Raw genomic sequence first — 15,651 nt, 5'->3', positions numbered from 1 at the left:
GAGACAAAGTTTTAAATGCGCCCTACCCGATCCGCTGATCAGGAATCCCAAACTGGCGCTCTGAGAGCTGCCGCGAGCCGGGAGCCAGGAGCCCTGAAGCCAGGAGGCGAGCAATAGCGAGCTAGCGAGCCCAAGGCCCACGTGTCTGGTTTTCATACCAACCCTGGCTGCTTAACTCCACCCTCAGGTCCCAGCCACCTTCCCTTGGGTGGTGACGGGATTTGTCTTTCCCCATATCCTGAGGCTTTGGTCTGGCGTGGGGGTGGCGTCCACACAGCCTGCGTGGGATTAGCGCAGGACATCCTTTCCCCCTAACAATTAGAACCAGGCAAAGGCAGAACCCCATGAGGTTTTATGGGGCAGGTCCCCAGTCTCCACATCACACCGCCCCTCACTGACCCCAAAGAGCATCGTCAGATCAATACACTCGTCTGTATCTTTCCTTCAGTAAAATGTTTCCGTCTGGGACAGTAAAAGGTAAAAGAAGCCTCTGCCTGGCTGCAGTTATTAAAACGGGGCCCCATCTTTAGTGCTGACTGGTTCTGACCCCTCCCTGGCAGTAACCCCAGGCCGGTGGCCTCAGTGCTCAGAGTGTCTCGCTGGCCTGAGCTCCACAGAGCAGCAGGCCACCTCAGCGCCCCCTGCACCCTCCCACAGCCCCTTTGTCCCTTAAACTGAGGGGAGGATCCTTCTTTTTTATTGAGACCCGTGTAGAATAAGTTAAGCAGCCTGCTGGCTTTCCCTGAGCCGGTGAATTGTTTTCAAGTCTCCTTAGGTGGCGCTGGGGAAGGTTGCTGGAGAAAGGGGTGGGCAAGTGTTTGACTCATGTTTGAAAATTGTTCTACAATAAAGAGGTTTCTGAAAAAAAGATTCCTTCTGTGGGTGACTTTCATTCAAACACAAAGCTTCTCTTTATTTAAGAAAAAAATCTTTATTCTGCGAACAATTGTGCATTACCAAAGCCCTCAATTGCATTGCTAAAGAATGGAGAAAATAGGGCTATTAAATATTTGAGTTATTTACTGAAGTTGAGTGAGGGGGGGAAAATAGACCATTCTAGCTTCTTTCTACCTTCTATCCCCACCCCTTCTTTTGTACAGTTTCTCTTCTCTCTCTCTCTCTCTCCCCCTGCCCCCCCCCCCGCCCATTCCAGCTTCTTTCTAGGTATCTCCAGAACACGGTCCTGCCAGGAGTTCCACTGACCGCATGTGGCCCTCAGGCAGAGAGCAGGGTTTGTCCTGGACCCGGCTCTGCTCCTTTCACCCATCCAGCTGCAATCATTCAACCACATGCATCCTGTGAGCTCCTGCAACGTCCACAGTGCTGCGATCTGTAATTTGGGGGGAGGAGAGGTTTAACGACTTGAAAGATGAAGCCTCCTTAGAAGGGAAAAATATACATGAACTAAGAAAAGCACTAGATTTAGCAAATCTGCATATAAAAACAAACTCCATATTGTGGTGAAGAAAAAGAAACTAAGACTTTTTCTTTGCCTCGGATTTGACAGGCCTGTGCTGGGAAGTTGTGCGTGACGCCAGCGGCTGTCCCCATTGGCTGTCATTTATTGAGTTTCTACTAAGTGCCCCTTTCTGTGAGGCTATTTATGTATGTTAACTGTTCTCTCTAAGAGAATCCTGTGACTTGGGTGTTATTTTCCCATTTTTTAGCTAACATGCAAGTTGAGAAAGTGCCTCTTACAACAGCAGGTGGAGGTAAGTGGTGAAACTGGGATTCAAATACCAATCTGTCTAATTCTATAGTTTTCTCTTTTTCTGTTTCTCTCTTTTTCTGTTCTTTTTCTCTCTTTTTCTACCGGCTTATCAGAGGATAAATATTAGCACCACTGTGTAAACCAGAATGCAATACAGAGATACCACACAGTAATTTGAACAGAGGATGATTAATAGAAAGAATTATTAACTCTAACAGGGGATGGGAATCATCTAGTAGGAAGTAAAGAAGAACTATGACAACTCAATAAGAAGACAAACTACTTCTTGTTTTTAATGGGCAGAGGACTATCTAATTCCCTTTAAGTGAAATATTAAATTGCAAGTAAATGAATTAAATTAATAAATAAGTTAAAATGAAATATCTGCTTAAGATATTTCACTAAAGAAGATTTATGAATTACTAAAAATCAAATGAAAAGATGATCAACTTCATTAGTCATTAGGGAGAGGAAATTAAAGCCACAGTGCGATACCACTTTGCACCCCAAGAATGTTTATAATAAAAGAAGACAGACAGCAGCGAGCACTGGGGAGACACAGGCGCGCTCGACGCACATTGCTGGCGGGCTTGTAAAAGGGCCCAGCCACCTTGGAAAAGAGTTGAGCAATTTCTTATAAAGTGAAATGAGTGAGGCCTCCCCTGGTGGCGCAGGTGGTTGAGGGAAGCGCTGAGAAGCTGTCCACAGCCTCTGAAGCGCCAATTTGATTCCCAGTGGGCCAGGGAGATTCCCACATGGCGCGCAGACCTCTCCTGCCATGCCCGCTGTTCCCCTCAGCAGTGTACTTCGTCAGTCTGCCTGTTCTGTTCCCCGCTCTGCCTCTGGTGAATCCTCTCACCCTCCCGCGCATCTGGTCTGTACCCTGGTTCTTGTATAAATAAAATAAATCTTTAAAAAAATTAAAATAAAAAAAAGAAGAAGGAAACGGCAGATACAAGGAACAGCCCGGAGCTGCAGACTCAGATGGGGCACCCAAAGGGAACTCTGTGTGCCCCACCCTCCCTAGCAGGCTTCAAAGAGACCTGACGCAATCAGAGGCTTCTTCTTCCTTTTTCATCTTCTTTTTTGCTCTGCAGCCAGAGTCCTCGCAGTCATGCTGATGCAGGACTTGGTTTGGGCCCTCTTTTCTGGACCAGGATTTGCCTTAAAACTGGAATCATAAGCTCAGTGGAGCGGACCCCGGCAGGTCAGCAGTCAGGGGAGACTTCGGCCAGACGGGGTGAACTGGAGAACACACCTGTGAAGGCAGCAGGTGCGACTCTGCCCTGTCGACTGCAGCGAGGAAATGCAGGTCTGAAACTGCCAAATATTTGAATTTTCCCCCCAAAGCTACAAATTCTGATTCTATCTAACATCTTTTTTTTTTTTTTTTTTTTTAGTGTTAGAGATGGATTCAAAGAAGTTTAAAACATCTCATGAGTCAAACAAAAGCACCGACCGAGCTGCTGATACGGCTTATTTGTGACTTCTGGGTTTTCCATCCCGGTGCTTTGGGAGGATATTTCTGGTTTCAGCTGGAAGGGAGAGGGCGAAGGTGGGTGAAGCCAGCTGCCAGCCCGGGGGTGGAGAGGAAGCCTGGACCTCTAAAAGGAGGGCCGTGGAGAGGGCAGGCTGCACACAAACAGCACCCAGGAAATTCACCCAGCGAGACCCTGCAGAGGTGAGGTCTCTGCAGCGTTATTTTCCAGAGGAACCCAGGGCAGTCCAGTGCCTGCCTCCTGTTGACTGATCTCTCTCCTCCACCCTGCCCATCCTCTTGAGGGACCTCACGTTTGGCCAAGTGGCCCCATGAGGGAGTCTGCCGGCTGGTGTCACAGCGGCCCTTGTCTCAGGCTGGCAGCCTGGTCTCCCTCTGCGTCCACAGGGGAAAGAAAACGTCTGGTCTAGACCTGCCCTTTGGAGGCAGTGAAAGGAGCAGAGGAAGACTGCAACCCTCCACACCCACCTGGTAGGGAAGGAGAGGGCCGTGTGCATTGTGAAGGAGACCAACCAGCACCAACCAGCACCAAGGGAGTCGCCCAACCGTCATTGTTATGCACGGAGCGTGGTTGTCTTTTGAATCCTCTGCTTGCTTGGTTTCTAATTTCCTTTTCATCCACGAGTCTTTCTCCCTCGCAAATCTTTGCATCTCCTGTTCCGTTCTCTCCTTTGCGTTCTCATTTGGGAATTCTCACCACCCCTCCTCGGTTAATGTGTGCCTCCAGACTTGGGGGTCCTGGTGGCTCCGTGCAGGGGTGTGGCTGGAGGCTGCTGCCCTGGAGTTGGGTCCTGGAGGGAAGGGAGGGAGTCCTGCTGCCTCTTTCTCCTCCTCTCCCCGCTGGCCAGGAAGCAAACTCTCCAGCCATTCCCTAGAGCCAGGCAACCAAGCTCCTGAGCTTTATATCATATATATATATATATATATATATATATATATATATATATACACACACACACACATATACATATACATATATACACATATACACATACACACACACACATATATATATATTTTGTTTTTCACATTATTTTTCATTTTTGCCCAATGTATGCATTTTCATCTTGGTTATAGTCCCCACACAGTTCCCAGCTTTTGTGGATCTGACAGCTGCTGGTCACAAGGGGCGCTTCCAGGTCCCCCAGGGGTGGCTCTGGCGGGGCGCCGTCGCGAGTGCCCCCTAGCGGCAGCCCGCGGCACTGCTGGGGAGGCGCATCTCACCTGTCCGAACCGGCGCGCTGAGGTGCGTGAGGTCCACACACAAAGCCAAAAGCATCTCAAGCGCCATCTTCACTGCTAGAAACCTGAAGGAAAGGTTTCCTTTGGTTTCAAGAAGAATCGAACGTGGGAGCAAATGTCGCTGCCCTATTTAGACCACATCTCTCGGGCAGGAGCAGCACCTGCGGGGGCGGCCGGCTGTGACTCCCGGGTGGGGTCCAGGCACACAGGCCCCCTCCTGCCCCCTTTTGAAGCCCTGCTTTTGCGACGAGTTGAAGCAGACACAGCTGTTTAAACTGGCCTGCCTGTTTATCTTGGTGTTCCCAGCGCCTGCACGGAATTTAAATTGCAGCAAGCTTGTTAATTGAAAACTAACAGGAAATTGTCAGGTGGACGGTGGTCTGGGCCTCATTTCTACCTCTTCACAGATATTCTGCTCCCCAGAGCTTCTGCCAAATATCAAAAGAATAAGGTTGGTGTTGGACTTAATTTTTTATGCCCTGAGGGTGAACGTGGTGTAACGGGAAAATCCTGGGCTTGGGATTCCAGTGGGAAGGGCTGGATTTCTGTGAGCAAATTCTCTACCAGTTGTGCGACTTGGGAAAGTTTTAAAACTTTATCACATCAATTTCTCTAAAATATTTGTGTCTCTTTCAGAATCTATATACCTTATTTAGCAAAACGCAAATTATTCAAATCATAGACACTGAATGTGTGGAAATTTTATGATAGCTTAAGTAAAAGGAGGGGGCTATGGAAAATGGTCTATGAATGTCACCATTCTGTAAAGCGAAATAACACCATAGTGCGGATGCCCCAAGTTTTCTGCTCCGATTCAGTTCCTTACAGCCACATATATAGGACAGCACTATGGAAACCAGGTGGACCTACCTGGTCTCTGGGTCTCTCAGGTAGAATCAGGACCTGATGACTGGAGATTCTGTTGCTTACACCCCTTGCCGCTCATAAGTCTTGGAAGGGAGTCTTGATGGTCTATTTCTATATCTATTTCGAAACCTCCTAAGTCCAACTTATGCTATTTCACATGCTTATTTATTGAACAACTGTATTAATAACTACCATACAATCTTAGATAGCACTTTTACAATGTTTCTGCTTATGGCGCGCTTCCTAATGCATAGAACTGGGCCAAGGACAAGACTCTGAGGGATACTCCTTGAAAGCACTGCACAGCTTCTTCTTGACATTTGCTTTTATTGCATTTCAGAAAGACCATTTCATCTAAGAGCAGCTGAAATTGTGAAATAGTGATGTTAGTGCTTCTTCTCAATGCACCACTCCTGCCAGCCGCTCTCCTGCCCTTCCCTGGCAGGTTGCTGTTGCTTTAATGCTGGCAAACAGCCCTTCGCGATGGTGACATCCTGCCCCAGCCGCCTGCAGGTTGCTCCCTCTTTCTTTTCTACAACTAAAATGTTGGGAGAAAAATGACCCATATTTTAGGCACACATGTTCTAATGACTAACGACAAAGCACTATTTTTCCAAACTTCCCTGCATTGCAAAAGTGGTCCCGGATATGCCAAAAGCACAAGCAACAAAAGAAAAAAATAAATTGACCTTCATCAAAATGAATGTCTTTAGTGTATCAAAGGATATTATCCACACAGTGAGAACATAACCCACAGAATGGAAGGGAACATGTGACCATCATACATGCATTAGGGGGCTGACACCCAGCATTCCCCAAGACTCCTACCAACTCAAACAACAAAACGCCAGATGACCTAATTCAGAAATGAGATTTTTTGACTTAAAAAATTCACAAGAGTGGTTGAATAGTCCGTGAACGTATGGAAAAATGCTCAATGTCACCAGTCACTGAGGAAGGTAAACCCAAACCACAGTGAGAGACTACTTCACACTCATTAGGATGGCTATTACATATTTAAAAAAAGGCACAAAATAGAAAATAAGTGTTGGCAAGGAGGTGGAGGAACCAGAACCTTTGTGTATTGCTGGTGGGAGTGTAAAATAATGTAGCTGCTGTAGAAAATGTTATGGCAGTTCCTCAAAAAGTTAAACATCAAATCACCATAGGATCCAGCAATTCCTTTTCTGGGTGTCTGCCCAAAAGAACTGAAAGCAGTGATTCAAATAGATATTTGTATACCCATGCTCCATGCTCGTAGAAGAGTTTTCCCAATAGTCAAAACATGGAAATAGCCCAAATGCCTCTCAATGGATGAAGGGGGTGTATATGTAGAGTATAAAATTAACCTCGAAAGGAAGGGAATTCAGATACATCGTGGTTATCAATCATCAGAGGGCTGGGTGAAATAAACCAGACACTAAAGGCCACACATTGTATGATTCCATTTATGTGAAATATCTAGAATTGATCCATAGAGACAGGAGGTGGATTAGTAGTTGCAAGGGGTGGGGAGGCAGGAATAGAAAATGACTGCTAATGAGTTTGAGGCTTCTTTGGGGGGTAATAAATGTGCTCTAGAATTCTAAAGGGGTGATGGTTGTACAACTCTGAACCTACCCAAAATTACTGAATTTTACATTTCAAAGGGGTAGATTTCATTAATGTAAATTATATCTCAATTAAAAATTCAGATAGTTCTAACTTCATGAAAACATCCTTAGCCTTCTGGTTACAATTAACTACTCCTTCCGTGCACAACCTGCAGACCACACTGGATCATGGGTTGAAGTGCACTGTTTGTGATGCACCGACCTTCTCTGATGATTGTGAGTCCTCCAAGCCAGGACATGTCTTGTCTACACCTCTGTTCTCTACTGGGTTCAGTGTTTGCAACTGAGCACATGTTCAATAAATAGAGGTAGAACTGGAGAGACTGCCTACTTTCCAAGACTTTACAATACACAGGAGTACTGAGCAATCTCTGTTGGGGGAATGTGGTAAATATCATGTCCATACTGTGCATAAGACTTTGGTCACATGATGCAAAGATACATACATCAGCTCTACCTTTGAGAAACTTACAAATTGTTGATGGAAACAAGTATATTTAAATAGCTACAACACAAGGCAGAACATAAGTGTTCTGTGAATGGAGTAGAGATCCACACCTAACAGTTCAGCAAAGTGAAGACCTTCTGCCTTGGGGGTGATGGGGGATTTTTTTTTAAAGATTTATTTCATTTCTTTATGCATACAAGATTTTCGGAGGGAGAGGCATGAAAGCGACCTTTGGGGATGTCATAAGACGTCAAAACGGAAGCTTCAGCTGAGGCATAGTCCAGAGTTGGGCACTGGAACAAAATGCAAACTCTTTCAAAGTAGGTGGTAAGAGGAGAGAGGAGGAGGGGAGAGGCAGGTCACTTTTAACTTGTCACCCGCAAAGGGAGATGGAATAGAAGGTAGGAAACTTTTTGAAAAGGATTTTTTTGGAGAAAACTATTGGGAGTAAAGAATTCTACCTTTCTGGTGGGGGTGAAAGGGAACGAGGCAGGACAGCTGCCCCTCACTTCAACCCAAAGGATGAAAATTGAGGGAAACGCTGCAAAGCTTACAGTGTGTCTCCCACGGCCCGAGGAATGCAAAGCTACTGACAGAGTCACACTTGAGAAATCTAAATCCAGAGGGCAGGGGTGCGGGGACACAGCTGCACCCCAGAGTGTGCCTGGCCGCACTGTTTCCTTTGGACCAGAGGAGGTCTGTGAGGGAACGGGCGGTGTTTGTTGCTCAACCCTGCTCAAAATGACCTTCTTCTGCAGGGGAAGGGCCTCGATAGATGATAGTTGGAGACAAACTTTTGTTGGATACCTAGGGCTACAGGAGGTTGGGGGAAAGAAAGGTCTCCCAGCAACCCTTGAAAGTGGCACAAGAGAGCAATTGGTTTAAACATCTACCAGAGCTCACCAGCTCGGTCACCTCCACAGCATACATTCATTAAGGATTTTTGTTAATTCCTCTCTCTATCTCCTTCCCCAAGCACCAGACCCTTCAGGGGGTATTTGATATTGCCCAAGAACAGCTTCCAGAACTATTGGGAGTTATCCTCTATGGGTCATTTCCATATACTGCTTTGCCTTTTAAAAGAAAAACAAAATATCGGTCATCGTCAAAAAGGGAGCAAGGAATGACATGTGGCCTCTGGAATAGCATGTAAAGTTCCGGTTACTGACCCTGGATAATGAACAAAGATGGAAGAAGTAAAGGACAAGAAAAACGAGCAGGGGGATTGGTTGACAAGCCATGTAGACTGTAAAGATTAAGGAAGGAATTACCTGACTTTAAACTGGATTATAAACCAATAGTAACTAAAACAATATGACATTGGCATTAAAATAGACACACAGGTCAATGGAACAGAATCAAAGCCCAGAAATAAATCCATAAATTTAAAGGTGGGGTTGCTAAACTGTTCTTTTAAAGCCCATAGTGGAAGCTTGCCAAGACAGTTATGACACGTAATTCTTGGATGGCTTCTGATTTTCTTTCAAGGTGAGTTGCAACATCTGAGGCACATAGAAGCCACCTGCGGGTGATTAAGGTACACGTCCAGAACAAAGAAACATTGCAGGAGGGAGACGTGGACAGTTGAAGGCTCTCGGAGTCTCCTCTTTATGTATTTGTTAAAATGGTGGCACAGGCCATGGTCCTTTGGAAGGTTATCTCTGTCCTGCTGCCCGTGGTGGTGTGACCCAGTATGAAACTTTGCAGAAATCCTCATGGTGCAATCTTTGTGCTTTTTGAGCAACAAGCTAAACAACAAATAACGTAACAAATTAACGTATTTATCAATACTGATTCATGATAAAGGGGCCATGGCCATCTAGCAGGGAAAAGAGAGTCATTTCGTTTATGTATTTATTTTTTTAAAAGGTTGATTTATTTATGCATACAAGAGCTGGGGTACAGGGCAGAGATGTGGGGGGTGAGAGGATTCACCAGAGACGGAGTGGGGAACAGAACAGGCAGATCGACTGAAATACACTGCTGAGGGGAGCAGCGGGGAGACAGGAGAGGTCTGCTGAGCCATGTGGGTTGCTCCTTGGCCGGCCGGGGATCGAACTTGTGCTGCAGAGGCTGTGGATTTCTTCATAGTGTGATACTTAACCCCTTGCGCCACCGGGGAGGCCCAGGAGAGTTGTTTTAACAAATGGTGCTGGGGAAACTGGATGGCCATATACAAGAGAATGAAGTTGGATCCCTCTCTAACACCATGCACAAAAATAAATTCAAACTGGAGTAAAGACTTAGGTATAAGAACTGCAACAATAAAATATATAGGCCAAAACATTGGTGACTTGTTTACAACATCAAAGCTAAACATGTTTTTGGAGACCTGACTTCTATGGCAAGGGAAATAAAATCCAAAACAAATAATTGGGACTACCGCAAATTAAAAAGACTTTTATACAGTGAAAGAAAATATAGCTGGCTAAAAAACTGTCCTACTGAATTAATGGGCAGCAGATCTGAATTGACAATTCACCAAAGAAGCTATCTAGAAGGACAGTGGTGGAAAAATGTTTATCAGCCATTTTAATAAGGGAGAAGCACGTCAAAACCACAATGAGATATTATCTCACTCCTAAGAGAACGGCACATATGAAAAAGAACCTGAAAACAAGTTCTGGGGAAGATACAGAGAAAGAGAGACCGTGTTACACTGTTGGTGGGAACGCAAACTGGGGCAGCCATTTTGGAAAATGATCTGGATTTACCTTGAAAGACTAAACATGGAAAAACTGTGTGACCCAGTAGTCCTACCCCAAGCATCTCCCCAAAAAACATGAAACCATCAGCTCAAAAAAAATGATATGCTTTACAAAGTTTATTGAAGCATTAGTCACAATAGCTAGGACATGGAAACAACATAATCACCACTAACAGAGGACTGGATTAAGAGGATATGGTGCATCCACATGACAAAATATCATTTAGTCTAAGGGAAGAGGAAACATTGCCATTTACAGCAAAATAGAAGGAGTTTGAGGGACTTCTGTGGAATAAAGCAAATCAGCATGACAGACAAATACGGACACTTACATCGTGAACATTTCAACAAAGACAAATACCTATAGCAATCAGCGGACTCTAATAAAATAAACAAGCCTCCTGATGTCAAGGGGAAAGAGGGAGGAAGATCAGGTGGTGAAAAACAATGTTGTAAGATATGTAAGCGCCTGGGGAAAGAGTCACAGTATACCATTGCATGAAAAGCAGATTACAAGACGTGTGCAATAGTGACCGGGTACCTCTATTCCCTCGGGAGCACAAGCACACTCAGTAGATGTAAAGCCAGTAGGAGTCAGAAAAGGAATTTGCTTTAAGGTTACATTCTACGAGTTGTGCTTGTTCAGTGTAAGCATTACAGGTAGAAACAAGAGAAAGTGGGGGCGTCTCCAACATAAGGCACAGACATAGTCTGATCTGGGTGATCTAGCTTTGTTTGGACAAAGAAATATAAATATGTCCAGTCCCAGGCGGGCAGAGTAGGAGGGAGGCTGAAGACTGTGTGTGTGTGTGCGTGTGTGTGTGTTGGGGGTGCTGATTGGCAGGACTGAGAAAGAACAGTTTGGAGCGGTCTCACGGTTTGTGGGTTCTCAACTGTGCTCTCACGATTGCAAGACATGCTTGGTCTCAGGGTGCAATTACAGGGGGTTCACTCATGAAGGGGTAATTAGCAGGAAAAGGAAAGAGTCGCAGCCAGTGTCACAGTGTCCAGCAGCCTGGACCACAGGCCGCTCGTGCAAGACAGCGCTATCCCTCCGATGAGAGCAGGGATGGGTGGCACAGCGGGGACTGTTGGGCCAGGGCCCCACCTGGAGTGGCAGGGGGGTGGCCACAGTGTGGCAATGCCAGGCTGGGTAGCGCCGAGTGCCGGACCAGATCCCTCTGAGAGGCGGTGCTGGAAGGTTACACCCCAATGGCCCCAGCCAGGTTTAAACCTGACCGTGTGACTTTGAAATCACCATGAGTTTTTCTCTTTTCCTTTGAACCCAAACCCGGCTGTACCAGAGCTGCTCTTACTGGACGCCCCGTTCCAAATGAGAGCGTCTTTTAAATACTGGAGTAAAATTTCAGTATTTATTTCACATAATACAGTTTAAGTACTGGAGACCAGTAAAATGAATTACTAACTATACTCCAAATAAATAAAACCCTAAGCATAAGTAAAATGTAAAAATGCTGAAATGCATACTGAATGTATCATTTTAATAGGAAAACAAAATAGTGCTTGAAGTAAGGACTCCATAAAGTTTAACTGGGACTGGAATGAAGTAAAATTATGAATTTTTTGAAAAGCGAGTTTATCAGCCATCGCTGAACTGTGAACAACTTTCAGCTGCTGAATATTTTTTTCTGAATCTATGCTGGTTAAGGGAGTGATTAGGAAATAGTTATAAATTGCTCTTAATTATTTTTCTCTAGCCCATTCTCTTCAAACACTTCTACACTTGATTGATAACTGAGATTGTGGGGGAGGGCAATGTTTTATTTCTTTGCAGGGACAACTTTAACTGACAATAAGCAGTATTACCAATAGTAGCGTTAGTATTAGTATTATTTTGGGTTCAAAGATGATATCTGTCTTCATCTTCCTAGCTCATTGCACACAAATAAGAATTCTAATGCAGAAACCATATTGTTTATTTATTGTTAAAGATTTATTTTATGTATTTATGTATACAAGAACTGGGGTATAGGCCAAAGGTGTGTGTGTGTGTGGCGGGGGAATGAGAGGATTCCCCAGAGACAGAGTGGGGAGCAGAACAGGCAGAGCTACTGATACACACTGCTGAGGGGAGCAGCAGTCGAGGTAGGAGGGGTCTGCTGCGCCATGTGGGTCAGCTCCCTGCCCAGGGATCAAACTCATGTTGCAGTGGCTGCTGAAAGCTTCATGGTGCTGAGACTTAACCCCTTGAGCCACCAGCGAGGCCCTGCAGAAACCGTATTAATACCAATAGTGTTCTGTTCCTATCCCATTTGTTGGACAGTCTTTGTAATGGATAAGGATTATTCTTGCTTTAGAAGTTTTGCTTGGGTGGTTTCATTTTTCTGTTTTTACGTGAGGATCATGGCAGTGTAGAAGATGACTTTCTAAACAAGTTCACATATATTTGATTCGGAATTGTAATGAAGCACGTCTCTGGTATGTTTCGAGACATAAATGCTTCAGATTTTAAAACTCCCAAATTCAATCAGTCCTCCAGGACATTAAAACAACAAGCATGGCCAGAGTCAGGGGCTTCTGCGCTCTGATATTATAAATCATTCTTCTTCAGGCAATGGGAGTCAATAAAGATGTTTAAACGAGGAGACGACAAAGATGTATAGACATGGACACAGGCACATCCTGCTCGAGTCGTGCGTGCCTGAGAGCTATGGAGAGTATCAAGCCCACCTCTCGGTCCAAAGGTCAGGGGCTTCAGTGCGACTCCTGCCACAGCACAGAGCAAGTTGATTAATGAGGGGTGGGAACAGGAGAAAGGCATGGAAGACATCTGTTGCTGCAGCTAATCATCTATCCACCTGGTCTTCGCTTTAGTCAGAGTAGTTCTCTGAGCTTGCTTTAAAGAATTGTAGCTCATGTGATTTGGATGGATCTGACCCTCTATCCCCCCAAACTCCAAGGATCTTTGGAAATGATTTGTTCAGGAGCTAAACATGTGTCCCAAATCTGGCAAATGATTCTGAGCCCCAGGATTTTCGTTTGTCTGGGATGGGGAGGAGGAGAGAAGGCCTTTGTGTCCAGACGAGGGTAAAATTTCTCCTGACATTGGCCGCCTGGGGGCAAGCCAGAGTCACCGGGCATGTGAGGAAACAGCCAGATGAGAAGGAGATGGAGGGGGGCTGCCGAAGAAGCCAGGGATGGGTGTCGTCTGGGCTTCCACCCTGCTAAAGCTGAGGCAATTCTCCTGAAGTTTCTAATTATACAGCCAAGTCAATGCTTTTTTCCCCCAGTTAAACCAGCTTAAGTCAAGTCTCCTGCCACTTGCAACAGAAAGCGTTCCAAATGATGCTGCAGAAAAAAACACCTCAAAGTCATCGATCAGGACTGAGGAGACGGTAGGAAGAATGAAACTTACCAGTGAGAAGTAATGAAGGAAAAAAGTTTCCCCTTTTTAAAAAATAAATTTATTTATTTTCTTACATCATTGTTCATTTTTGGACAATATTTGATTTCTCCCCTCAGGTGCGGACCCCATAGTTCTTCCACCACCACAGCCCTGTGGTCATCACCATAGTCCCTGGTGCTCTTCCCTCCCCTGTTCTGACCCTCCCCCTCTCTCCCACTGCTGGTTGCCTCAGATCTATGGTCAGCTTGCAGGGTTTTGTCTTCCTGATCCTTTGTTTGGTGCCTCTATATCCCACCTCTAGGTGAAACCATCCCTATTTACCTTTCTCCTTCTGACTATTTCACTGAGCATTATCCCTTCCAGCTCCATCCATGTTGCCACGAATAGCATGAACTTATCTTTTTGATGGCTGAATAGTATTCCATTGTGTATATGGACCACATCCTGATCCACTCATCCATTTTGGGACATTTGGGTTGAGGAAAAACAGAGTTTCAATCTCACATGTTAGAGGGGTGTTGTCCAAGCTAAATGTCACACAAATCACTACTCTCTCCCCAATCTAAACACTGGCTGGTAGGAGTGTATTCTATGTATATGTTTACATGTTTACACATCTTAGCTATGACTCAGATGTCAGTTGCACCTGGGTCCCAGTTCAGATCATCCAGCTCTGCCACTTAAGATCTGGGCATTCTTTTTTTTTTTTTTTTTTTAAGATTTTATTTATTTATTTATTTATTTATTTATACAAGCACTGGGTACAGTCAGAAGCGCAAAAGGGTGAGAGAATTCACCAGAGTCAGAGCAGAGAGCAGAGCAGGCAGACTGATGAAGTACACTGCTGAGGGGAGCAGCGGGCGGCAGAAGAAGTCTGCGTGCCATGTGGGACCCTCACCCAGGGCCGGGGATCGAACCGGCGCTGCAGAGGCTGCGGGCAGCTTGGCAACCCAGCGCTCAGCCGCTGGGCCACCAGGGAGGCCCAAGATCTGGGCATTCGTGGGTGAATTAATTTCTCTGTCCTCTCACCTCAGTTTCTTTCTCTATGGAATAATGACTGAAACTACCACTTGAGTTACTGTGAGGACGTGGTGGCACATTGTGTATAGAAGGTTCAGCAAGGTGCCAGAATAAGTAATAATAAGTTATTATTATTACTATTACTATGGATGTGTTTTGTCTTTTCCAAGCTTGCTGGAAATATCACCCTATCACTAGGGAAATCATCTGTTGGCAGTGAAAGTACCAATGTTTCCAGCCTCAGTGTCTCTCTTCACCTCTCCTGGCCCATCTTCACGGACAAGGGGACTCTCAGTGAGAGACGTGACCCCTGCCCTAGCTGGAGCCTGCCTTCTTTCTTACTGCCCCTTCTCCCACCTCTTTCTGGATTCTGCCCTGTCAATTACTCATCATCTTCATCATCTCCTCGCCGTGGGCAATTTTCTTCCATTTTGTAAAAAATTCTCCCATTCTAAAATAATCTCTTCCTGATTCTCTATCAGTCGTTCCCAAAGTAGTTTCCAAAGCAGGATTGTCTGGTCCTCCCAATACCTCACTTGGGCTATAGAACAATGGTTTTAAGTTTTGAATCACATCAGCACACACAATAAAACTCTGAAAACTGCATCCACATCCAAGGCCAGGGGTTAAACTGGGACAAAGTGCATTGTTTCAAAACCCTCCTTCCCCCCAGGACATTCAGAATCTCCTTGCTAGATGAGCAAGTTTAGACTTAGATCAGAAGCCAAACTTGGCAAGTACGTTGTCCTCACTCCCAGTCTAGTTTGATCCAAAGATAGGATTTAGAAGAAGAGCCGGTTTAGATGTCCTATATTCAGCTTGATGCCTCTCAGATTGATCTTGTCTTGAGGTGGACACATGATTGGCTTGCACTTGGTAGAAGGATCTGGAACACAGGCTTGGAGTAGCTGCATATTGAAGAGAAACAAGACCAGCAGGTGGTTAGGGATCACATTCTTTATAAATGCCTAGTCACTAGGAAAGACCTGGATTTTTCCACAAGAAATATTCTGGATGCTAATCCACACCCACAGTGTTTGCGACGAGTTGCACCTCTCTAAACATAAGAAAGAGCGGGTGAAGGTTAAACTAAAGCACCTACTCAGTACTTGATACTTGACTTGGCTATTCGATTCAGCAACCCCATCCCCACCCCTCCAGCTCCCAGAACTTGAAGG

This window comes from Talpa occidentalis, unplaced genomic scaffold, assembly GCF_014898055.3.
Source record: "Talpa occidentalis isolate TD23 unplaced genomic scaffold, MPIMG_talOcc4v2.1 talOcc4.9, whole genome shotgun sequence".
In the NCBI taxonomy this organism is placed as follows: Eukaryota; Metazoa; Chordata; class Mammalia; order Eulipotyphla; family Talpidae; genus Talpa; species Talpa occidentalis.
This window is presented reverse-complemented; position numbering follows the sequence as displayed.